Raw genomic sequence first — 27,218 nt, forward strand, 5'->3', positions numbered from 1 at the left:
TCATTTGTAAACTTTTTAATGTTTTAAATCAGCATTAGTAGATGTGAATGATCGTCCATTTCAAGCATGGAGAACTCTCACCTGCTATGGGACAAGAACAGTGATGTCAAACACCTGTTGACCTCACTCATCTAAAATTGCTTGGCACGTATAATAACAGGGAATGGATGAAATAGTTCTTCACTGGTCCTATCCCTGGGCTTCCTCTCTTCCAGCCACCTCTTTGGACCAAAACCCTTTCTCTATTTCTCCCTCCCCCCCCGTCAATCAAACACCAATTTGATAAACCAAATCCTCCCCATTATCTCCCCAATTGTTCAAATCCCCACCTCTTTAATGCCCCATTCAATTATCATCCAACTCCCTCCATAACTAAGCAATCACCTCTATTCTCTCCAGCGATTCTCCACATTCTCCTCTCACTCTGACACTCCAATGTTCTCTCAGTCCATACTCAGTGACGTTCCTCCATATAATCTCAATTCCCAACACTAAGTCTCCTCCCACACCCCCTAACTCTGTCATCCAATTGCATTTCTTTGTGTATTTCCAGCTCCACAGTGGCAGGGATTTTGGGGTTTCCCACAGTTCAAGTGTAAGAACATCTAGAGTATTGTGGCCAATTCTAGGCAGATGTGAAGGACCTGAAGAGGGTGCTGTAAAAGGTTTAGGGGAATAGTTCCTTGGATGTCAGCCTCAAGGTGAGGCCAGAGAATCTGTGGTTATCCTCCTTGGAACAAAGAATGTGAGAGGGGATTTGATGAAAGTGGAACAGGATCATCATAAGTTCAGACAGAGTAAATAGAGGGCATTTCCATTCACACAGAGGTCAATGACCAGAGCCATTGATTTAACATGACAGACAAACACTGTTTATATAGTCAATGGTTGTGACTTGGAATCTTCTGCTTGTAAGGGTGGTGGGCAAAGAACTGGTCAGGGCTTTCCCGAGGAGTACTGGATAGGCCACTGAGGATGAACACTTTACAGGGTAATGTGGAAAGAGTGAGAAGAGTGGAGCTGCCAGGACCCAGCTATGTGTCATTTATTCCTTTTGAACCACACTGATCCTGTGGGCTTTGTGCTCAATTACTTTTGCAAGACTTGTTCTGACATACATGACGGCCTCCTATAAAGCACAGGGCCAATGCACAGCCCTCGTTTTCATCAGAATTCTGCTGTGTTATTACTGAGGACAAAGACTAGAAATCCGTTCCTTCAAACATCTAGAAGCAGTTACCATATTCAGATTTCATGTGAGGTTTGGTTATGGCACATGACATCATATGCAACTTTTGCAATGTTTCCACAGTTCATTTGTTGTAAAAATGCAAATATTTAACTTTCCCTTTCTGATCTTTGAGACAGATTAAAGATAAAATCTGGTCTGGAGTGTATTCCTTGGACAGGATCATTAAAATTAATCATCATCAAAGTCTTTAAATAAATCGTTGCTGCTTCTTTCGATTAATGTTGTTCGAACTCTCTCCCACTCCAGCTCTGTATTTCTTCAATGCAGACAGGTCACTTGGTGCATTTATAAGATATCTGGATGTAACTCAAAGATCTTAATTTCTTCCTGATGTGGCTAAGAATGGTTACGTTGTCTCCTCTTTTGTTATAAATTTCCAGGAAACTGTGATTTAACCTGAAAAAAATAAATGATATGATCTAAGGCAATGTAGTCGTGCAACTTTTCATCCTCACTTGAGTTTTACAAATAGCTAAAACACAGTTGAATTGTTTCCCATTACGTGAGTTAACTGGTTCTTTTGTTGTAAACTTGGCACAAGTCACGTATAAGGAATCTTGTCTTACTTTGCACAGCTTGCCTGTAGTGGCCTTTCATTGAAATGGAAATATTGCCTGCATTCTTTTTATGAATTTCATGGATTATATTGTTTTATATTATACTACAAATGCACTTTTTGTTGTGCAGATTACATTGAGACAACTGCTGACCAATGGTTGAGATAAGAGGATCACTCAAATGAGCAGCGGTAATCTCCTCAAGCAGCATCACAGAGGTTTAAGCTGCAGTTTCTTGTGGAGCTAAAGTATAAATCAACGAAGGAACAAAAAAACACCAATCCACGTAGCCATTCCAACAAAACCTTGCTGTTGGCTCTTACTCTGAGTTCCTTGATCTCTTTTGAGGTCTGTTCTGCACTTACTTTCCTCATTGGTTTTTAAAAAAGTAAGGTGGAGTTAGAAATAAGGACTATCTGCTTTGGAAATGTCCATATATAGGACCATACTGCCCCACCTGAAGATTCTGCCTTGCCCACAGAAAGAGAATCTCAGGGTTGAATGTGATGTACTCTGACAATAAATCTGAAATCTGAGGATATAATATTGGGGATTACTTGGCTCCTTTACAAGGAATGATGACTGGAGAAAGGAAAGCACTGGTTTGGGAAAGGGGGTTATTTAATTTTTCTTTCATAAGAGATGGGAAAGCAATGTCCCATCTGCTCTTTGAGGTGGATGTGACAGATCACATGCCATTATTTTGTAGATGAGTAGGGCCAATATTTATTTGTGACACTAGCAAAACAGCTTATCAGGCTATTATACTCACTGCTATTTATTGGGTGTAAATTGGTAACCACATTTCCTAGGTTTTTATAACATAGAGAACAACTCTGATTATGAAAAATTGGATACTCCGAAATTTCTTTTGGAACCGAACTGACCTCGGGTTCCCGGCGGCAGGGGCAGCAGCAGGCCTCAGGCCCCCGGAGCCGGCAGCAGCAGAGGACCTTGGGCTCCCAGTGCCAACAGCAGTGCAGCGGACCTCAGGCCCCCGGCGGCGGGACCGCAAGGTCCTGGCAGGAACGGGGCCCTCGGTGGAGAAGTGTGGGAAATTGGTGGCCAGCATTTTTTTGGGGGTGAGAATTAAATTTTCTTTTAATGCTCTAAATGCCCTCCCTCACTGCCAGTTGTATAAACATAGTTACAAGTGATTTGCTGCTGCCTCTGGGCTGCTTTTTTAAAAAAATGACCGGTTCTCTGAAAAAAATGAGCCCGACCATTTTGGATAATTGGAGTTGCACTGGATTTTAAAAGCCCTTTATTCCACTTATTTAAAAGGAAGTGGAAAATGTAAGATTTTCTTTCCTTTTCCCTCACTGGAATGTTGTTACAGAAATTGGGGGGTTTGATATCCATGTGCTATACTTTGGTTGACAAGAACGTGGCATATGGTCATAAAGAACCTGTTAGTACCAACTCTAACCCTATTCTTATCATTTATGTTTTCTAATGACTGTCCATAATCTGTGCAGAAGGATGCTTAACTGCTAAAGTCACATCCCAGAATTAAGGCGGGGACCCTCCCCACCGAAGATCTGTCAGTGTTACATGATTTAGATGCAATAATTTCTTTTTTTTTCAACTGATAATGTTTCTGGCCTCTGTGTTTCAGAAGGGAAGGACCATTAACAGAGAGCAATTGACCTTGGCTTAGTTATCCAGGCACTATGTTCAGGAAGGTTTAATGTAAACCAGCCAACCAAGAAGCCTTAAAGTAAATGCTTCAATCTGGCATGATCAGGGAATTTTTATTTTGGGAAATACATGAAAGTAGAACTGGAATTGCAATGCTTTTCCTAACTGCAGTAGTGGTGAAAGCTCCTGTTCACACCCTCAATCAAGAATCCTTGGACTACAAGCACAGACTTAAAAGTCATTGCTATTGTCACTGGGACAGTCATACAAAATTGACATTATTATTTCCAGGAAAGTGCTTGGGAGCATTCATTGGTTCTCTGGCATCTTCTGTAAATGAGGATGAATGCTGGTATTGGGTGGATTTTCCCCCTACCCACTTCAGGGGAGAGGTTCATGCATTTGAAAGTGGACTGTGTTCTTCACAATGGAAGTAACTTGAATGTTTGAGGATGGCCACCCTTTTTGTAGTGCAGAGGTTTCATGGATGCTGTGAATAGAAGCCATTTTAGTTGTGAAAAATCTCAATTGGTTCCAATTTATGGGAATAAATACTGTACAATTTATAATAGGGGTTAATCTTCACTGTAGCTTCAGGATTACAAGAGTTTGCAAGATGATTAATTTGAGATATTTTTAGTTCTGAGAAATGTGCAATCTCATGTCAGGGGTGATGTATGAAATGGAATGTTTTTCCTCTTTTGTAACATCAGATTATTTTGGCAAGATCCTTTTAAGTGAATCTTTATTCAGAAATTAAAATGCAAAACATTTTTTCAGTATTATGCAATTGAAAATTGTTTTTTTTTCCATTAGTGAAACAATAATGATGATTTCCAGGTTGATGAGCATCTTCTGGAAAATTCAGCCACATGTTTTATGTCATTAATTATGATTGGTTACCTGTCACAAGTTCCACATTTGTGTGAATGTGGTTGTATTATTTCCCATGCAAAAATCATTTTGCCTATTCTCGGGACAACATTATTTCACTCTAATAGCACTAACCTGGGAGACCTGCACTGTCATCATTTATGTTTGGCCTTCCCCCACTCTCCAAGTTTCACTGAACTCATCCCTCGAACTCTCCCTGAACTCCAGCCTACATCCCTTTTCTGAACTGCAGCACACACTGCCCCAACATTCCCTCCCTGAAATGCAGTATTTCACCTCATCCTTGTGACGTCCATCCATGTTCTCCTCTTCCTCCACATACACCTTCTTTCCAACAGCTCAGAATGCTGATTCTGATGTCCTTCCCCAAGACTCACATCGGTACATAATTTCCCGTTGGTTTCCCTCTGGCACTCTTACATCCAACCACAAGTTCAGGGCTCAAGGAGGAGGGAGAGAGAAAAGAATTTGTGAATTTTAACCTGCATGGACAATGAACAACTGCATCTGAGTTATCAATATTATTCCAGCCCAATCTGTAATGTGCACTAGAACTACTAGGCATGTAGGTCCTATCTGATGCTGATCAGTTCATTATTGGGGAATCTCCTGGTTATTGATAATAATAACTCTATCAAGAGCATCCTGGCTGTCAGCATCACAGTGTGGTTTGGTTGTTGAAGAGAAATGGATCAGAGATCAAACCACAGGACCATAAGAGTGGTCGAGAGGACCACCCAGATGACAATGCAATCAGATGACAATAAAATTGACTTAACTTGAATAACAAATTTATCGTCATATACATTGTACAATGTACAGATACGCCAAAATTCTTACTTGCTGCAAACATTTAAAAAAATCCCACCACAATAGTATCCATAAAAGATGACAAATACAAATGATGGATAATAAATATTCACAGTTACCCATCAGACACAAAAATGACTTTGCAAAAACGGAGACGGTGTTTATGTGGTGTTGAACTGGTTGTGTGGGTTTGCAGCTAGTTAATCAACATTCATGCAGTTGTTTTGAGAGAGATAAATGCAAGCATTTATCTAGGATAGGCATGGATAGCTTGTGTGCGATGTACTTCCGAAAATAGGGAAATTTGTGTGAATTTTACTGACTCACCACAAGAATAGAGCTGAGCCAATTTCTTCATTTGACTGCATAATGTGCAATCTAGGGGCTAAGATGTGCCACTAGCATTGCCTGGTGCCCCAAGAGTCCCTTAAGAGACACCGAGAATCCATGGATTCACTCCCACAGCTGCACAGCCTCCTGTTTGATCCATTGGTGAATCTGAGCTCACAGACCTGAACTTCTGATGCAGCCAGAAAGCTTTCAGTCCCTGAAGTCTCATTGGAATCCCTTCTTATCCTCAGCACCCCCTCAAATCCTGGTCCTGATAATTGCTTCCCACACACCAGTCTCCAGTAGCCCCCTGCCTTGTTTGATCCTTCAGCTGCCGGTCTCCAGAGTCTACACTTCCGCATCTCAGTGAACCCCACCGTTGGAGTGAAACCTGAAAATTTGCACATGCTGAGTATTGCACTAAAAACACATGGAAATGGTGGAGTAACTCAGCTGGTTTCACAGCGTCCATCAGAGGTAAAGAGAGATTACTGACATTTTGGGCCTGAGCCCTTCTTCAAGGTTTAAGCAAGGCCAGGCAAGCATCTTAATTAAAGACGAGAGATTAAGGGGGAAGAATGGGAGGAGGGGAAGTCCAGACTAACAATAGGTGTTAATTGGATATGATGAGGAAAGGTGAGAATTGATTTTGTTTCTGTGGAATGAGACAGAGGGTAAAGGAATGAGAGAGAGAGAGAGAGAGAGAACGAGAACGTGCAAGAGCCGGGAGAAGGTGAAAAGGGGGAATAAGATGGGGGAACATTTATCAGGAACTGGAGGTCAATGTTAATGCCGTCTGGTTGGAGGGTGAGCTGACAGAAGGTGTTGTTCCTCTGATTTGCGGGTGGTCTCAATCTGGCAGTGAATGAGACCATGGACAGACATGTCAGCAAGGGAATGGGATGGGTAATTGAAATAGGTGGCCACTGGGAGATCTATGTGATGGCGGCAGACAGAGTCAAGGTGCTCAAAGAAGTGATCTCCCAGTCTGCACCCAGTCTCTCCAATGTAGTCTCCCACCACTCGATCCTCTCAACCCACTTTCTGAAATACCCTAATCTCTAGCCCAGATCCCTCCTCAAACCTGCAGCAGAACTGTTTGTGGCCTTATGAGTCACAGATTGATGCCAGACATCTTCTCGCCATGTCTGAGAGTTTTTATCCCATCACTCAACCAAGAAACAGAATGCCAGCCCAGATGGTTTCTACCATATCCCACCATTTAACTGCCAGCTCGTTTAGACTAGTACATCACTCCCTTTTAGGACTGACCATTAGAACACAATAACACTAGAGACAAAGGTAGAAATAGTCCACGCGGCTCTTTGATTTGGGCCAATAATTCAATAATTATCAGAATCAGAATTTATTGTCATGAATGAATCCTATTTGTTGAAATGGCTAATCTACCTAAACTATACTTTTGCGCATTATCCCCAGTTCCCAAGATGGTTGGAAAGAGATAAAAGGGGAAATAAGTTGCCCTGTGAGTGAGTTGCTCAGCAAATTGAGAGAATAATTATCCCCTGCTTTTTTATTTTTTGTCAGCGCTGGCTTGAAAGCCAGGCCAGGAACAGGGCATCTTTGGAGGGCAACTTGGAAGCGGTGAGCACGAGTTTAATAATTTGATTCAGCTCATCAGTAGAGCCTGACAAGTTCTGGTCTGGAATATTTTCACGGAGTCAGATGTAATCCCCCAACTCTTCCTGGGTGCCCGAAGAAGCAAGCTTGAGAAGATAGTGTGGATGTGTTATCTCAACGGTGGAACTGCTGGCTCACAGCTCTAGTGACCCGAGTTCAATCCTGACCGCAAGTGCCACATCCTGCCCATGACTGCATCCCAAAAATGATGAGCAGTGTGGCCTGTTATTTGACCATTATAAATTGACCCAAGTACTTGGTTGAAGATGGATGGATTTGAAGAATATAAAATAGTGTAAGTTTAAATCAGTGTTTGATGAAGTTGCCGGGCCAAAGAGCCTATGTCTGTGCTGTATGATTCTATGATAGGCTCCTTTAAGGCCAGTTTGTTAGATTGTTTGACATTAGGTGCAAATTCAAATTGTATTCATGGTATGATAAATTTGTACCTGAAATTTAAATTCGGTTCCAGCTCCTAATATGGGACCTTAACTTACATTGTTGAACAGCATATCTTGACTGGGTGTGTAAGAAGTTTGATCGCTTAGAAGCTCGTCTGAAGAAGGTATCAGATTGGTCTTGGGTTGAAAACAGTCGTTGAAGTTCCACTCAGTTTGTGAATTATCCCCACTAGTCACTTGATTCTGAATGTACAGTGGAAAGTTGGATTACTTGACGAGATTAAAATAATCTCAAAATAGGTTCCGAAAGGTGGCTTCACACACCTTCCAATGCATCACAAGCAGAACACTAGATGTTGAACTAACATCAACTGGAGACGCCTTTCATCAATGGTGGCAAATGGAATTGGGAAATTACGGTACGCTGCATTTGTCACATACATTTATGCCAATCCAGCACAAACAATAATCTCATCATGTCATCTTTCTGTGTGGTATTTCAATTGCAATTTATTCCAGTAATCCAACTTGCTTTCACATTTTCAATGATTTTTCCATTATGGCTGTTCCCCCTTGAATTGATATGCTCATATAAATTGAAAAGTTCCAGGGTCATATTTTTGGAACATTAATAGACCTCTGATAATTTTCTTCTTTGATGATGAAAATTGTCAGCTTTCCTAATTAGGCACTTTGTTCTAAATAAAGGTGTGGTCTGCTTATACACTCAACATATCATAAATCAAAATTACAGATCAGAGTTACAAAGTCATAATAACTAACTGCTCAAGAAATAATCTCAAAATGGGTCTATTCTAATTTAACATCTTGGACTCTAAAGATCTTTCACTGTAATTTGTTGCTTTATTATGCGTAACTATTCAAAATATTGTTTCTCTGATCTATAGCTGAGAAGCGAACTCCATTGTTCTTACTAATATGACGGTTGGTATTTGATTTCTGCTTTCTTTTTTAATGGATAATATTTAATAAAGGCACTTCATGTATCTCCTGGTATCATTCTGCCATAGTTGATGTTTAATTTAGTGAGTGTTTTATTGATCCACAATATCCCTCAGCCCTGTCAAATGAGGGGGCAACAGTTGTCTGTGTGGGAAGTAAGATGGAATTGTTGCAAATTACCCGAGAGAGTCAGCCCTTTGAATTGCCATTCCCAAAAATGGAACGTGAGTGTAATTAATCTTCCAGGATTTTATTGCATAATCAGATATATAATTTATCTAAAAGCTTACAGTACCACATTCTAAGATACAAGGACTGGAGCATTCATTATAGCCATTAGCACTTTAAACAATTCCACAGAATGGTTTTTGGTCCAGTAGTTTTGTCAATACAATTTTTCATCATTTGTCTTTTGGGCAGTGAGCTATTATTACTTACAGCTACTGTCTCACTCATTTGGATTGATTGGTTTCAATGGAGTACCAATGAATAAAGCTCTGATGTCTGGTAAAGGTTCCTCCATTTTGGCAAGAAATCAATTGAATTCTTTGATGCACTATACGTCCCTAGAGGCCTTGCAAGGTTTGATGTCGATGGTATGTTTGTGGTTGTGAGGGAATCTGGAAATAATGGTCATTTTAAAGATGAGGTGTTACCCACTTAAGGCATAAACTGCTTTTCTTTTGGGGCCACCATTTCAACCGCTTCCAATAGTTCCCGAGGAGCGGCATACCAGACTCCTGCATGAAAGTCACGTCTGCCTTGAGCTTTGCCAGGTGTTGCAAGGCACATTGCATAATGTGTTGGACACTGCGCACCTTGAGGGTTGAGATTTTGAAAACCTGAGATTTTTTAATCTCAGTTGTTGTTTATCGAAGTCTCCAAATTGCAATCAGCCTGAGCTCTCAAGCCCACCGCTTTGGTAAACTGCTGATTTTGGGCTCAGGAACAGGAGATGATCTTCCTCTAGCAATGGGGTCTCCTCAGTTGAAGCTGATGGTGTCAATGGCAGGGCGATCCAGCAGTGCTCCTGCTTCTCTATCTCCTGGCTGGCATGTATTCTCCTTCTCCTGGAGCTGGGGGTGGGGTAGCTGGGAGTTACTGGGTGTTGTGTATCCCACAGTTGGGCTTACTTGTAACCCATTGTCCTCTTTCCTTTCCACCTTGGCACTTACTCTGGCTTCATCTGGTGGTCGTGCTGGCTTCATCCTTGGATGATGAGAGGTTGCTGGCTTCTCTTTGCACAACCCCAGTGAGGCCAGCACCCCCTCAACCTTGAGTGCAGCAAAGACCCCATAGAGACTGAGATCAGGGAGCGTGAGGAGACCCCAAACATGTCCATCTCTCAATCACCAGTGACAAGGCTGGAGGCCCCTCCTGAGGAGGCAGAATCAATGGAGTAAAGAGCTGTGGAGGAAAAATGGCAGACGGTGAGAAAAAGAAAGGAAACCCAAAAATCCCCACGGAAGAGACTGGCAACTGACACTGCAAGCATTCACCTTCATTTGGCGTTTGTTGGTCCAGATTCCAAAGGTGCCTTTGATATCCATGCAGGTCCCTGCCCCTTGACATAGTAACCAAGGAAGGTGAACACATCCATGACTGGCACATGTGGGTTGAACATGTACACCTTCATAACTCATTCCTTCTGCCTGGCTGTTCCTTTAATAGTGAGAGTGGAGCCATGTTCTCCTTCTCTTGGAAGTCCTGTAGTATCCTCTGCTATCCCACCAGGGCAATGAAGGTCACATCAAAGTGACTGTTATCCACGATGACCTGGAAGCAGTAGATGTCCTTTACCTCAAATTTGCAGCAGTCCATTACACTTTCTTGATAATGAGGTCCTGGGATCCTTTGCTCATATCCTTCACTGCCACCTTGACAATGTTTCGGATTCTTTGTCATCCTAAGAAGTTTGCTGTTATGGATTGATAGAGATAGGTTTACTGCTGGAAAGGGTGTTACATTAGTCCTTCAATAAGCATGGATCTGCCCCGGGATCTGCAGGCGATACCAGACCATCTCTTCTGCTCCAACAGTCCTCTCAATAGTTTTTCACTTCTTCCTTCTTGATGCCACAGCTTTTCACAAATCCAGTTGATCAGCTCACAGTAGGTGATGTATACAGTATTTCATCTGAACCAAAAGGCTGAGAAACTACATATGATCTTAGCCAAGAAGGTGGAAAAGGAATTTTAAGGCTGTTATTGCATCTGTATACACAATCCAAACCTGTTGTTCATTCCAATCATAGCCACTCATTCCACCTCTGGTCCTTTTACCAATCACTTTACACATGCAATGGTTGGGTATTAATCCAGTGTTTTCTCGTAAGTTATCCTTGGTGGGTTGCATTAAATCTGCTAGCAGCTGCGCATTTTATATCACTTGTGAAACTCCATTTCATTTCTGAAGCAGAATAGAACATATGCCCAGTAATGAATATAAGGTGATTCTTAAAATCCTCTAACATAAATAGTTTCAAATAAATAAACTAATATATTTCACAACAAGAAGCGATAAATCTGGAATAATCCTGTTGAAGATTTATATGTAATTAGCCACAAAAATCTTCTATGTTAAAATCTGATTGCTTTTTCTTTACTTTTTGAAATTATTATTTCTGTGAATGACCAGGAACACTGCACCCACTTGAAAATATAGGATAGCTTCCCTTCATTCTGTCATTAAGCACGGTAAAAGCGTACCGATGAGCCTTAACAGAGCTATATGTCCATTCAAAATACTCAAGATTCAAGAGATAAAATAGGTGGTCTAACCAGTAAATAATGTGAAAGAAATGAATGTGTTTAAAAAAAAATGTCTTAAATGTTAGCGCATAGTTAAGAGGTAGTGGGACCAGTCCAGGAAAAAAATAAAACAATGTTGAATTTCATGTAAGGAGAAGTTGATGACATTAGGCATTCATGGGTAGCCCACAGGATATGGGCTAAGTTCCCAGAAATGACTAATGTCCATGAAGGAAAAGACAAAGGTTAATGAGTTTGGAATTGTAAAAGGACAGGTTCCCCATTGTCCTCAGAGCTTTCCATGTATGGCTACAAAAACGGGCATGAAAATACAAATCTCAGCAGGTAAACAAGGTAACTGAACAATTGATATACAAGCTCATATCCTATCACGCCATGTTCTGAAATGTATGAGGCTGTGGTAAACCACTCTATGTTTGGATGTGCTAGGACACACCCCTCGCTGACTCTGCCTGAGGCTCCTCCCACTGACCCCCCTGAAAAAAAGGCAACTGTGCCACAGCCCCCTCCTCAGTCCTTGACCAGCATGACAGGGCATCCATTCTGTTGTGAAGAAAAGCCTATCAGTTTCTCTAATCTTTGAAGTCATTGAACATGGTTCTCAAAAATATTTAAAACCCAATGTTGGCAAAACTCAGTAGGGCAAACTGCAGTTTATATAGCAAAGGTACATTGACAATGTTCTGAGCTTGAGCCTTTCATCGAGGTATGAACAAATAGTAGGCAGGTGACTGAACAAAATGGTGGGAGGGGGGAGAGCAGGGGGAGGAGCACAGTCCTACAGGAAGGAGGCAATAGGAGGATAAAGTGGGGGGGGGCACACCAGCAAATAAGGGGAGGGGGCATGCTCTGTGAATGAAAAGGAAAGGGGTGGAGAGCTGGAGGAAGGAAGACAAAGATGGGGATGAGAGGGAAAATAGGGAGCATTGGGTCAACTTCTCTGGTTTCTGATAGCCTACTTCCCATTCACCTTCTCTTCCCTATTCCTCCGTCTTCTTTCCTTCAGCTCTCCACCCATTCACACAGCCATTACTCCTCCCCTTGTTTGCTATTGTGCCCTTACTCACCTATTGCCTCCTGCCTGCTCCTTCTCCTGACCCTTCCCCCACCATTTTGTTCAGTCACCTGCCTACATTTTGCCCGAAACATTGGTTAAGTATCTTCATTTTTACTGCATAAAGTACACTGACCTGTTGAGTTTCTCCAATATTATGTTTTTACTTCAATCATGGTGTCTGCAGACTTATTCCTCTCAAAACATTTAATTAAATTGCAATGCTCCAATTTTAGTATTGGATACTTTTCCATCCATCCTTTCTACCCATCACTCTTTCCAATTACCTCACAATTAAAAATGTTATAATAAGCCATGATTATAGCAGTTTTTGGTTAGAATTCCAGGGAAAACATGCAAAATATGGAAACTCATTTGCAAACAATCCTAATTCTTCATGAATGAATCATCCAAAAAATAGCTTTGCCTAAGAATGACCTCCTGTTTTTCTCTTCATTATGTTATGGTTATTAAGGCATCACTGTTATTTGGCATTAGCCAAATCTATAAATGCATGTCATTTCGGAGGAATGGTGTGGGCAGAAGTTACTATTGCCTGCAAGTATATTTTATTAAACACTTAGAATCACTTTCAGAAATAACTTCAACCAAGGGGGGGGGGGGGGAAATAATAAATATTGAAATTATGAACTTGGCAATTGAATTGTGAATGAAATGTTATCTTGTTCCTAATTGTTGATTTCCACATTTTTGTATAACAGGTTGGCTAGCTCCATCCAAAGTCTAAATAGAGTTATATTTTGTTTACACTTAAAGCTTTTTTCATCTATTAACAATATAAATTTACTGCACACAATCCACTAAAAAAATTAATGACTTTATTTTTGGAGGGGTAGGAATTCTTAATTCCACCTATTAGGTACTCATTTTAAACAGCATTTTTTAATGATCCCTTTTGACTTCGTCGCACAGGTTAATGCCACTATTCAGCTGCCAAAAAAATGTGGTAATGGAGAAAGATGCTTTATCAGTACATAAAAAGCAAGAGAATATCTGAAAAATGATGAGGCTTACTCGGGACCAAAAAATGTGTGGGGAAGATACTTAAACCAGAAGGAAGGAATGAGGGGAGTGCGGCAGAATGGTATTGAGGACAAGGTTGGATCAGACTTGATTTTATTGAATGGAAACTATCTTCAGATGCTAAGTAGACCACACTTGTTTTCTACATTCTTACATACTAACACAAGTGGTCTCCATTCAATTGCATGATCAATGCTTAGAACAAATATGAAGTCATTGAAATGGATGAAAACTTTGAGTATTTGTGAGATGCTATAAAATTGACAAGAGGCAAATAAAGAAAAGAAACTTGTTTGTGAGTAGAACCGCATGCAGTATGTCACTGGCAAAGCAATTAATTAGACAGAATTCATACTCCATCCATTAGCTATTTAGTGAAGCAGTGAAAAGCCTGTTAATATGGACATGTCTTTTCCCCATCTTCACAAAGGTGTTCCTATTAATGAATACATCCATAGGCTTTGGAAATGCAAATGTATTGAATTGCATTCCTTCCTCTCTGTTAGTTCAGTCAGAAAATTATGCTGCGATATTAGTTTCTAGTATCTTTGAGATAATAAGACTTTTTTTTAAAGTGAAGGGAGTGCAATAGAATGGTATTGAGGACAAGGTTGGATCCTTCCTGATTTTATTCATTGAAAACAAGCTTCAGATACTGAGTGGACGACGCCAGCAAAAGGTTGCCACCTCTGGTTTCAGGTAACAAGGTGGTTGACCCTTAACTATCTTCTCAAGTCAGAGGAACGTAAGGATGGACAATAAATATGTGCATTGCTGGAGATGGCCACATCCTGTGAATGAACGCATGTAAAATTAAGTGTCAGGTCAGCCATGATCTCACAGAATGGATCACATTTAGAGCTTCTCCTAAATTTCATGAATGGAAACTTGACTAAAAATTAGTGTGCATGTAAAAAAAATCCCATGGTGCTACTTTGAAGATGAGTATTCGAGCTATCCTTAATATCTTGTAGTATTCTTCAAGCGCACAATGTTGTTAAAACTGATGACCTGTTAATAACTGCATCACTATTCTGGGTGTTTTGCTGTGGAGAAAATTGTCAGCTTAAGTTCCGATGTTAGAATGGTGATGACCTTTTAATAATACTTCATTGTGCAATGATTCATCTGAAGCACATGTAAAAAGAGCTGCTGAGTTTTATGTACTGGACTTGACCCCTTCATTTGATGATTTCCTTGTTTAATGCTTAAAAAATCCAAATCTTTGTTTCTTCTGGAATTCCATTCAAAGTAGAATAGTTGTGAATATTTACATGAGTCTTTAACAAGATAATCTGGCTTCTGAATGACGTTGGTCATCTATTTTGTTCCCCAATGGCTGGTGTGTATGACCTCTTTTAAATGAGTTACACAAATTATTAACTCATATATCTTAAAGTCCAGTGTCTTATTATTGAACAAAACTTTTCTCCTTCGCAAAAACAACTATTTGATAGGAATATAATTGCCTCTTCTACTTGTACTGTCTTTCTTCCATGACCATGATAATTGATGAAACCTCTCCAGTTTCTTTCCCACCCACCCACCCCCATAGGTACTGTTCAACTCACTGAGTTTCTCCAGTAGGCTGTTTATTCACTCCCAGTTATCCTCCAGGTCACACATTATCTTTCCTGAACATATGGTCACTCATCAATGGCCTACCATCATCAGAATTTCATGCAATTAAACCGTTGCAATCTAAGGTCTTCAGATAAATATCGGCTCTGATTGTCAGTGTATTGACTGCAAAGAAGGTTTGGAGTATCAAAGTCAAATATATTTTGCTCATAAATCCTTTCTGGAGTTCACTTCACTTGAGTGGGTCCTTCTGCATACACTCTTGGTCTTTCAAGGTATTCAAAAGTTGACAGCTCCTCTATGTAGGAGACGACCAAGTTTTGATCTGTATGAAGGGTCTTATGGTCTTCAAGGCAGTGTCATTGTTTATCTCAGAGCACATCCTGGACAAGTAAGTCCCGAGAACATTGACTATGGAAAGGCAAATGCAGAGTTGTAATGAACATACATATTCAATAGATGAAAGAATCAATGAATGAGACGCAAGCTTAGAAGTTCCAGACAGTGAAATTCTGTTGCTGTTAGGAATGGGATCATGACAGGAAAGAAATTTTGCTCATGATCTCCATGGCATGAACCTTTGTTTTACTGGCCTGAAATGTTTTGATTTCTCACTGCTATGTGTAAATTCATTAATGTGGAATCTTGAGTGTTTTCCATTCAACAGAGAGTTAAACAGTTTGCACCACATTCTCATTTTGAAGGGAAAAAAACAATAGAATTCATAGATGGAAGAAATATTTGACAAGCTGCTTTCCCAAGGGTTTTGAAATTGTAGCTTTTCAGCACCTTTTTTTATTTTGTGGGGTTTTTTTTCGCTGATTGTTTTCATGTATTTTCGTAGACGATAAACGTATGAAGAAAGGTGTTAGTGAACAGGACTGAAAATTTGACAACTGTTTTGCAAACGGGAAAAGCATTGAAAAAAGACGAGTGACAATGCAAACAGTCCAAATGTGTGAACTCTCGCAGCAGCTTGGAAAGTGATAAGGCGTCAAATTGCAAGTGCTGTGTTAGAAACAAATCAATGATAAAATAATAAAGGGTACAGTACTTCAGTGGCTCCAAATATACTGTTTAATAGCGTAAGTTGTACAAATGAAATTCAAGCTGTCATTAATGATTAGTCGAAAGCAGACCAAGATTGTTTGCATTGCTGTTTTGTTGCCATCTATATGTGTTGGCAATGCCCTAGGTTTTATTGAGCACATGATTCAGTGAAGTATTTTTTGTTCATATTTTAGAACAGAGGGCAGTAAAGAGCTTACCACCAAGGTGTTGCATGTAAGCCTGGACAGAAGACGATAGTGTATTCCTTTCAATAAAGGATATTGTGATGGATTATATAATATTTTATATTGTATATGGATGTTTTTGAAGGAGATAGCTTGTGGGGGTCTTATAGGTCACAAACAAACACAAACACTTCACAAAACAGATCTCATTTAAAATGCCAGAGGTCTGCTCAAGCCAGACAGTCCAGGCTCCGAGTGCCTTTGCAAAACCTTTGAAGAATGCCTATAGAGACTTCACAAGTAGGTGTTAATTGGACATGCTGTGGAGTAATGGATTATTGTGTTAAAGCAACAGATGAAAGGACTTTGAAGTTTTGGTCCAGTGCAGTAATCTGTCTGGTTGCAATTGGCCATTCTAAGAAGGTCATATGGTTTTGCAGGCAGAGAGAGAGAGAGAGAGGAGACCAAACAGGCTTTCTCAGCGAGAGAGAGAGAGAGAGAGAGAGAGAGAGAAAGAGAGAGAGAGAACTGGCCTCTGCAGTCATGACAAGCTGGCAGCTTGTTGAAACCCCATTTTGAAGACGAGCTGTGAGATCTGAGTTTAGCCTGTTAAAAACCCTTATGGCCCATACAAGAGGAAATGGCTGGATAGAGTGTTTCACTTGAAGTAAAGGAAACAAAAGGAATTCTGCGGTGACCTGCAGAAGAAGAGGTTATCACATGGAAACCCTGATGGGCAAGTTTCTTCAGCAAGGCACTGAAGTGGCGGATCGGAGGGTATCAGTTTGTGTGTGTCTAGTGAGCAACAAGTCTCTCTCTGAAACCAACAAGAACCTTCCTGAATGGTAACCAATTACCTTTAAGCACCAGAGCTTGGTGAAATTCATAAATATTAAATTATGTGCACAGTATAAGAATTGCCTGGTACCGATGAACTTGGAGATTGGACTGTGAATCAAATAACTTTTCTAACTTATACACATTACATACATGTGTGTTTAGAATTAGAAGGGGGTTAAGTTAAGTTAATAGTAATAAATTAAAGTATGTTCCTGTTTTTATGTTTAAAGAAAATTAAAAATGCCTTTTGTTTAACCATTTGTCTTGGTGCATTTTTATTGCTGCTGGACCTGTAAGAACATCAATGAACTGGTTGTATTTTCACAACAATCTGAGAGTTTCATGGTTATTATTACTGATATCAATGTTATATTTAAAACTAAATTCCATTTGCTTTGATGAGATTTGAACCTATAAGTCTAAAGAATATAATGTATCGAATAATGTAACCACATCACAATCGTAATTTCAAGGGTGCTGCAGTGATGAGGCCCACTACTTGTACCTTATTAATCAGGCAACTAGTCATGTTCAGAACTATTATTCCCTTCAGAATTTATGCTTGCGTCCCGTTTCAACATTGGTCACAACCATTGATGTTCGGGGATGCACTGGTTACAACCATTGCTCACGAAACTCAATCCAAGGATGCACAAAGTGATGGGAAAACGATGCTGGAGAAACTCAGCAGTACACTTTATATAACAAAGATAAAGCTACATAACCAATGTTTTAGGCTTGAGTCCTTCATCAAAATATGAGCAAAATGTAGGTAGGCAGGTGCCTGAACAAGAGGGTGGGGCAAAGGGCAGGGGAGGAGCACAGTCCCACATGAAGAAATGGAGTTGCAGAGGGCAAAAAAGCCAAAGGACTTCACATTTTAAAGTGGTACAATGGAACCATTAGTCAAATCACTGCTTCACAGTTGCAGACATCTGTGTTCAGTCTTGACCTTGGATGCTGTCTGTGTGTACTTTGCACCTCCTCCCTGTGACCGGGCGGGTTGCTTTTGTGTTCTGGTTTCCTCCTGTATAGGAAGGTGCACTAGTGGGTCAATTGCCTTCTGTAAATTCCTCCATGTATGTAGTGAGCAGTGGAATCTGGAGGAGTTGATGAGAATCTGTAGAGAATAAAAAATGTGGGATTAAGGCAGGATTGGTGTTCATGGGTGGCTGATGGTTGGCATGGACTTGGTGGGTTGAAGGGCCTGTATCTCTCATGACTCCACGATTCAACGTTAAGATATTTACTAATAGAGAGGAACCGTGAAGTGCATGTATATAGGTTCCCGTGGATAACTTCACTCCTGAAAAATGAATTCAAAAATGTGACATCCTCATTAGGTGTACCATCATGTAAAGACCTGTTTAGCTCAGCTGGAGGGAGTCATGTTCCCAGTGAGATATCCCTGCCACCAGTTCATGCAGCTGCTTGCTCAGTCTGGACCTTCTACCATGAACACTTGCTGGCCCCATCCTCAAACGAATCTCCAGGGAAGAGCAATCCTCAATCCCATTAATCCCAGCAAAATCATGAACACAGGCCACACTATCTGTCTGCATAATAGTTATTGCCTCACTTTTCAAATAATTTTCACAGTGGAAGTAAAGCCTAATATTATTTAAAGTGTTCTTTCAAAGGACCAGCACCGTGAAATCTTTCTGTAATTAATTTTAATATTTGTTCACGCTGTTGTCCTGTTATTTCCTAATTGCTCCTTGAATTGATTTTAAAGCCAATTAAGAAACAACTACATTTAGATCAGATTGAGTTAGAATATTAGACTTTCTTCACTGAAAACAACAACAAAGAAGATGGATCCTGACAATTAGAGACTTGGTCTTCATTACTGATACTAGGTTTATCTACAAGATGAACTAATTAGAAATAATTGTTATGAAGACGTCACGAAATTCTTTCCTTCCTGGTAGCGTCACAGTGCAAACATTTATATAAACCACCTTACAAACTAAATAAAAATAGCACAAGGAAATGAAAAAGTCAAAGTAAGGTAGTGTCTGTGGTTCATTGTTCTTTTAGGAAGCAGCTGGCAGATGGGAAAAACATGTCCTTGTGCTCCTGAGTGCTCATCATCAGGCTCCTGTACCTTTTTCCCAATGGTAGCAGAGTGAAGCATGGCCTGGATAGTGGGGTGTCCTTGAGGGTAGAGGCTGCTTTCTTAAGACACAGCCTCTTGTAGATGTCCTTGATGGAGTGAAGACTGATGGCCGTGAAGTCACAGGCCATGTTAACCATCTTCTGGAGTTTTTTCTTGTCCTGAGCGTTGGCACCTCCGTACCAGACAGTGATGCAACCAGTTAGAATGCTCTCACCAGTAGAAGTTTCTGAGAGTTTTTGGTGACATACTAAATCTCCTTAAACTCAAAATTAGCTATTTAATTTTCAATATGGGTCATCCCTCAGTTAAGACTGGTAACAATAACCAATTTCATCATTGCCTCCAGTATTCCAGCTCAACGCCTCTACTTAGTCATGGTCTTCTTGGACATAGATGACCTGCGGTGGACACCTTAAAGGACAATATAAGTGCCACCAATAGCATCTCTTCATCCATTAGCAGACTAGGTCAACCAAGATCAGGCCAACATTCCCAGCACAAAGACACTGATCATCCAGCTTGTGTGGAGAGACCACATCTTTCAGTTAGTTGCCTAATCTACAACTCCCAAAACTCTGAATGGACAGAGAAAAAGCTTCAAAGTTGTCTTCGAAATTTTCTTGGATAAATATACATGAATCTTTTGACATGAATGTTCAAAATAGGGAAGCAGTATCCAAAACTTATGGAGCTCATTGAGTTTCCACAATGTTGATACGTGGAGGCTATTCACAAGTAATAGAATGGATACGTAGCACCCCGAATGACCTACCCTAACAAGTGACTATCTAAAAACATATAGTAAACTGCTTCACATTGAGATCTTTGGATCATCAGTCCACGCATCCTTCCAGAATTGTGACCTTATGCTAACAAACCTTCCACCATTTCAGCAAGCAAAAGATTTACACTAAGGTATTGAAGAAGTTGGATCTTTGTTTTTGTTGGAATACCATTTGTACACTATTATTAAATGAGGTACAAAAAGAATTCTAACATTGCTGCTCATAAAGCAAATGTAACAATACAACAATTTTAAAAGACAATTGTATTTTGACTAAAATTTACCCATGAAATAACTGCATATAAATTATCCATTGGATGGGGAAGTACAGGCAAATTGAGCTTCGTGTGATGATAATATTTACCTTCCAGCGAGCAACAAGGGCTTAGTCACGTGATCTTCCTGACTTTAGCTACCACGGCAACACTGATGTCTAGCATCCTTTCATTAATAGAGTCCACAGGACCTTTTGTGTTGCAGGCAGTGGCTGATTGTTGAAATGCCAGGCAACACCAGTTCCATACAAACCCTATCGGAATCCCTCTCCTTTAGAAATTTGCAAGTTCATTAATCCTGATTTGTCACATTTTCCTTTAATTGGAAAACAGTTTAAAAATGCACTACATGTCACTTTGAAATATTAACCTCACAAATTTATTTAACCACTGCATTTTGAGCATCAGGAAACATTGCAGCAAAATATCTGCCGTGACGCTTCATGTTCTGCATTAATAATACGATCTTGACCTGGATTAACATTTGAATTTGTGCAACCTGGGACTTTTTCAATTTTTGGCAGACTGCCACTCCACAATGAGTTAAATTTCATTGCAATTATGTTTTGACTTCAGAACACAGCCTATGGCATGGTGATGATATTTCCATGAAGTTGGCATGAATATTGTAAACAGGTTGATAGTAAGTGCTACGCTGAGATGTTAAAATAGTAAAGAATCTGGTCGTTTATTGTGCTACAAGAGATCAGATTCAAACTGTTCTGCGGGTACCTATCAATGTGAATTACCTAAAGAATTTATTGACAGAGTACAAGCCTGTGGCTGTGCACATTTCACCCTTTATGAAATAGGCTGGGAGTGAACTTACTCAACAGGTCTGATTACTTCCTGGAAAAATAAAATAAATCCTGTTTACGCCTTGAGCTTGTTTGAGCGGGAAGGAAGGTTTCCAAACCCCTCTGCTGATATGACACCAGATGAACAGGAACCTGACCATTGCTCACCCTCCTTCTATCACACCTTATTGTATCCCTCCTCCTACAGTACAGTTCCCAGACAGCTGAAGATGCAGAATCACTTTCTTGCATACTGATTAATTTAAGACACTAAAATATACTTAAGTTAATGCCATTTATTTAAATGGTGCATATTCATATGTCAATCTAGAAATCTCTGACACAGTACTAATGGCAGCCCATTTCAGGCACCTATCACATGATGTTAACTTGCTCCGCACATTTCTTCTAACTCTTCCCCATCCTCACCTTAAACACGTGCCCTCAAGTGCTTGATATTTTTACCCTGATTAAAAAAATTCTGAGTATCTACTCTATTTATGAGCCTAATCCCGACAGCAACCTAGTAAATCTTATCTGTACTCTTTTCCAAAGCCATGCGCAACCTAACCAACGTTTTACGTAGTTTCAGTCATTGGCTTCCCATTGCTGAACCGATCTGGAATCGTATGAGTATACTGTGGATTTCCACATGATCAGCTTTATATATTTGAAACAACGATAAGGGTCTTTTGCACTCTGCATTAAATAACTGAAAGTAGTATCAAACTGCAAACCATGCACAAGCATAAGAGATTAAATATATTATCTTGTGCACTTTCAGTCAGATTTTATTGCAAAGTGACAAGCAATAATATATATATTGATATATACTAATATATTGATGTCTGGTGATACTTATTCTAACATTACAGGTTTGTATAAATTAAACATTCATGTCAGATTATCATCAACATATCAACTAATTTGTTTAAAAAAAGTATAAATCAGCTTTTTCTCTCGCAAGTTGTTATGTGAACGCCAGAATGAGCACCTGGAAAAGATACAACAATGGCTCTAATTCTATTAATACTTGAGGCTAGAGGCAACGATAATGATTTAAAAAGGCTATATATTAACAGAGGTGATAGTAATGAATAACAATGTTATAACAGTGGAGGATGTTGTAATGATTGAGGACTGTGGCCAAGATTCCCAAGTAACTTGTCAAACAGTATGAAGTGGAGATGTATGCAAATAGAAACATCCATAAAGTGAAATTTAGCTGATGGTCTTTCAGGACAGCGTTTAACTGATATCGATGCACCTCTGCATTGAAGTTACCTTTTTAATGAGAAGACACCGATGATGTGGATGGTGTAACAATATCTGAGGCTGCAGTAATGATTATGGTTCCAGCTTTGTTTGAGGCTATTGTGGCACTAAAATCATGGTGAGTTGTAATGCTGATAGAGAGAGAAAAATCTGCTGAAAATGGTGATCAACACCATATATCTCATCGCTAAACCCCAGGTGGAAAAGATTTGGTCAGGAATTGGAGTTTCATCATTGAGAATGTGCTAACTTTGAAGATTTGAGTAACTTTAAGAACATTATTTAGAATTATAAAGAAGAAAATTGGCACAAAATAACCAAGGTAATGCCACTGCTGTACAATATCCAAAGTAGTTATGATTAGATTAAGCTAGAAAGATGATAAATAAGTCAATGGACAACAGATGTGGAATTATTTATGTAAGAGAACCTATTAATGTTCCGGGAAAGTGGACCACACACAGCCACTATTTTGGAAGATGTTTGCAAATTATAAAAAAATATGACTTTGTGATAAATTGGAAGAGAATTAGGAATGTCAAGTTTGTAAGTGTCTAATTAAGATATGCTATGGGGGCATTTATAAATGAGAACAAATTAACGTATTTGGGATTTTTTTTTCAGGTGGGTACTTAACTTTCATGGTACTTACCTCTGTATTTAACTTTCATTTTAAATGAGAGCACGTCAACCATGAGAAATGTTACTTACATATATCTGTTTGAAAGTTTACAGAGAATGGAGATACTCATTTCGCCTTTTTAGATTGGAAATAACTACTTGAAAGCATTCTGCTCTGAAGTAATTAATCTCATGTGAGTGTTGCCCTCACCTGAATGATTGTTGTGTGGAAATCAATGATAATCGTACAACAGATGGGGAAGTGCAGTAACTTAAGCCCTCAAAAAAAAAACGGTGTGTTTGCGTGGTGTGAAGATAAAATTTAAAAAATTTTGAGTCCAGTTTTGGCTGGTCTTTAACCGATTTACTTTTATTGATGGCAGTTGAAACAAAATCCTTCAGAAAGCAGAGCCTTCATTAGAATATCTTAATGAGAATGTGTGAACAAGGTATTATTTGTTTAATATTATCATCAGGTGTTTTTCCATGGTCTCAGAAAAGTGGCCACAGAAGGGAGTTGCTGGCTGTCTGATGGAAGTTGTGAGTGAATTCCAGCACTGCATGTGGTTCAGTAGAACCAGAAGTTCTTCCCTGTACCATTGTGTTAACCTCCTCAGGGAATAGTCCTTCTCAGCCCACCACCCTGGCTTGAAGCCCTTCAAGTGACTTCCTCATATTCTTCTGTCTTTCTTGCCCCACTGAAATCTTCCATTTAACTCATTTGCTCCACAATATGGTTGTCTTCATCCATGGGCATTTCCCAAACTTTTACAGCAATCTTCTCTCCCTTACCACTGTGATCAACTCTCCCCCACCATTCCCCCCCCAACTCCCCAAAGATGCACCTCTTCAGTCCTGGAATCTCTTTGCACCAAATGCAATATTGTTCACCCGTATCTCCCTCTCACAATCTCTCCTTAACAATATTGTCACTTCTCCATTTCTGTAGAAAGCCAACTAACTTTTATATTGAATACTTTAACAATATCTTTCTGCATCTCCATTCACTCTTGCACTTCCTACAAGTGGGTACCTTCCCCAACCTTCTTAGTTTGGAATTAGCAAGTGACCGCCAACTCTATTTATATTAGCGACAAGCAGATCGAGTTGAAATTCACCTTCAGGAGAAGTAACTGAGAACCAGTACTCTTTATTATTGTAGAGGAGAAATCAAACTCAAAAATCATCCAAAATGTACTTGCTGAATTCTGATACTGACACTGAGAATCCAAAAACCACTTCATTTTTAAAAAAACTACTTGATGATAAGAAGGTTTTATTTTTGCTCTAATTATACTTCCGGTTGTAATCATTCCAGCACTGAAAACATTCTCTCATTTGTTGTTACCACTTAAGGCTATTTTTGGTATCAATTTCTAAGGAGTTACATATTTTTAGCAGACTCTGAAGTATGACTTGCTTTAACCTGTCACATTAATTACGCAATTGGTTATAGAATCTAACAGGTTGCTAAACCACAAGCGAAAAACATTTACAATGAGGATAAGATAAAAGATTTTTGAGAAATGATTTGACTATGGCTACAAGGAAACAAAGATACTTAGAACATATTGTCTTTTTCTTGCTATCAAATAATTATAGTTAAATTTCATTGCAGCTATTAAAGCTTTAACTTTATTAATCTCCATGTAAATAGTTGATTTATGACTGAACTATTGATTTTACATTCATCGCAATGCTTTGTGAGAATTTTTAGACAATAAACATGATTACACAAATTTTATCCATCTGAACATTAATACATACAAATTAGATTTCACCCTTTTTGTTCTGCTAAACCAGCACAATGTGCAGTGGCACACCCCAGCAGATAAATACTGTATATTAAGCATAGCACATTCTGGGTGGTCACACTGAGAATCAAGCACAAAAAGTGGGACTTGTGCAGTTTCCAAGGGAACTGCAACTTCTGATCCTTGCTTTGCTGATCACTGGGATAGGTGTTGGAAGTTAAAGGTACATTAGCCGGATCTATGATGGAGGTGAGTTTAAATTAGAGCGAGAGGGTGGGGGACTCTCCATGTGGTCATTTGTTGGCTCCATTACCATGTGTGGCAAAGATGATCAATGTGATAGAGATCTCAGCATATAAATGCAATTAGCCCAGCATGAAAAGAATGCAGGCATGATGGAACAAGCAGTGTCCTACGCACTTGAAACTGAAGCTGGAGGATCTGAGATTGACGTGTGCAAGACATCAACATCAGAGTGGAGACCCTTTGATTAGAATCTCATTGGTGATCTCTGTGCAACATGATCCAAGATATTTTGTGATTGTTCAACCAAAGTTGCAGTTTGTAACCAGGACCCCCCGATGTACATTAGCAGTGGTGCGCAGCTTGTGATATTAATAGGTACACAATTAACTTTGAGAATACCAAACTAAGCTAAACCAAGGTGATTCGTACACTGGATTGCAAATTCTCTTTGCATGTAATTTCATCCCAAAATAATCAATTGGGCGACCTAATCCAGTTTAATTATTTTTTTTAATTCAGTCAGTCCATTTCAGAGGGTAGTTAGGAGACAGTCTTAAGTTTTTCTGAGCATGGGGTCAACCATCAACCTGATGGGTCTTTGCAAGAATCAAGTACTTTCAGTTTATTCCAGATATATTTAATTAGTTGAATATATAGCTGCCGTGGTGTAATTATCCGATTCTATGATTTGAATTCAAGTCTGCGAATCAATATTACCGCTCCAGAGGTAAGTCATGCAAGTTAACCACATGCTATGTTACATGCTGGGGGAAACAATCATGTAAGGCATACTTTGCAAAGCAGACCATCAGTGCCAGGAATCAGTTTAGAATAGCACTGGGGTCCAAATAGTACCATGAGGGCCTAGTCTGATTTGAACATGTTTAACTGGAGGAGTAAGTGAGTAATAATTCATCAGGAATAAAGAAGTACATCTTTGAGAGGTTGTATTCAACTGCAAACTTTGAACAAGCCTCAAAGAGATAGGGGAAAAAAGTCTCTAGAGTACTCTCTTGCTTTAATTTTTCCAGATGGGAAAAAAGATGGAATTGATACTGAGCAAGATAAATCATGTTGTAAATTAGCTTTCTCAAAAGAAATGTAGGTAACTGTAGGTAAGAATGTGATTAGATAGTAAAAGGAACTTGATGTTAGTCTCTCACCTGCATGAATAGTGCTCAGATCAACATGGATTTGTAGGATGGAAATTCTGTAGGATGCAAAGGGGTGTGTGAAATAAATTTAGGTATTCTTCATTCAATTTCTCTGATGCATAAATAAGTCCATGGGTAAATATACAAAGAGATGACCATTCTGAAATTGGTTCCATGGAACTAAATTTAAGAAGAAATGTTCAATGTGTCAACATTACCTTATTGCATATTCACTTGTGTCTGATAACTTCAAACAGACTTCCTACAGAGTGCCCCATTATCTTTATTCTCCAAATAATATTCAAAGCAAAATTGTGAAGTAGTCTCTCAGACATACCTTCTACTTTTTCTTCCTCAAGATTATGTATGGTCAGCATCCACTGGTACCCAATGTTGAGAGATAATGAAGGGAAATTTGGAGCCAGTATGTAATGATCCTGCCTCTCCACTGAATGCTAGGCTGCCTTTCCAAGACTTGCTGTCTCCAAGTCTGTTGAAAACCAGTATATTAAAATAAACAGTGCATTATTTCTGTACTTGGCCTGTCTGCAAGTGAAAAGAGCACAGAAAGAAATATGAGATTTACCGAGACTCTCAATGAATATAATCCTTTCATTATTGCATTAAATTTATATATTTTGTTTCTACCCAGCTAGACAATGGGGAGATGTCATACCAGAAGAAATGAATATTTTGTTTTCAGTGTTATTCCTTCATGTAGGAATGCCTCAAAGTAGACTGAATTGGTTACACATTCATACATCATACAGTAGTCTTGAAGCACAAGACTTATGTAATCCAATATTTATAGTGTAACTTAGTAGTTTTAAATGAACTAACAATTCCATCTTAAAAATCTTTGTGCCATGAATGGAACACAATTTTCTCAAAACATAAATTGCATAACAGCAAAACAGAATGATCCTGTCCCTCTGTCAGTGTTTAAATATGTAGCAAATTAAATTGGTCATTTATGAACTTAGCTGCAGTTTTAAACAAAATCAAGGAGTATGACAGACTTACAGTAATTCACTCTGTTGCTGTGTTTTGTAAGCTGAATTCAAGCCTAGTCATCCCTGAAACATTTTGACACATGAGTACCAAGAGGTTATTTACATTCACCTTGGAGGAAGTAGGACGTTCTGTATTTACATGCTGCAACTTCTGAAGGCTGCCAAG

At 39.3% G+C, this 27,218-nt stretch overlaps 1 long non-coding RNA gene across 1 annotated transcript; it reads right to left on the bottom strand.

Moving 5' to 3' along the window:
- LOC138748879 (uncharacterized) lies at positions 1 to 27,218 on the bottom strand. Its single transcript, XR_011348293.1, has 4 exons — positions 27,063 to 27,218; positions 26,377 to 26,529; positions 4,621 to 4,784; positions 1 to 1,648 (listed from the first exon to the last, which is right to left on the bottom strand). It is a non-coding gene; the product is annotated as an uncharacterized lncRNA (long non-coding RNA).

The sequence above is a fragment of the Narcine bancroftii genome, chromosome 13 (genome assembly GCF_036971445.1).
Source record: "Narcine bancroftii isolate sNarBan1 chromosome 13, sNarBan1.hap1, whole genome shotgun sequence".
Lineage (NCBI taxonomy): Eukaryota > Metazoa > Chordata > Chondrichthyes > Torpediniformes > Narcinidae > Narcine > Narcine bancroftii.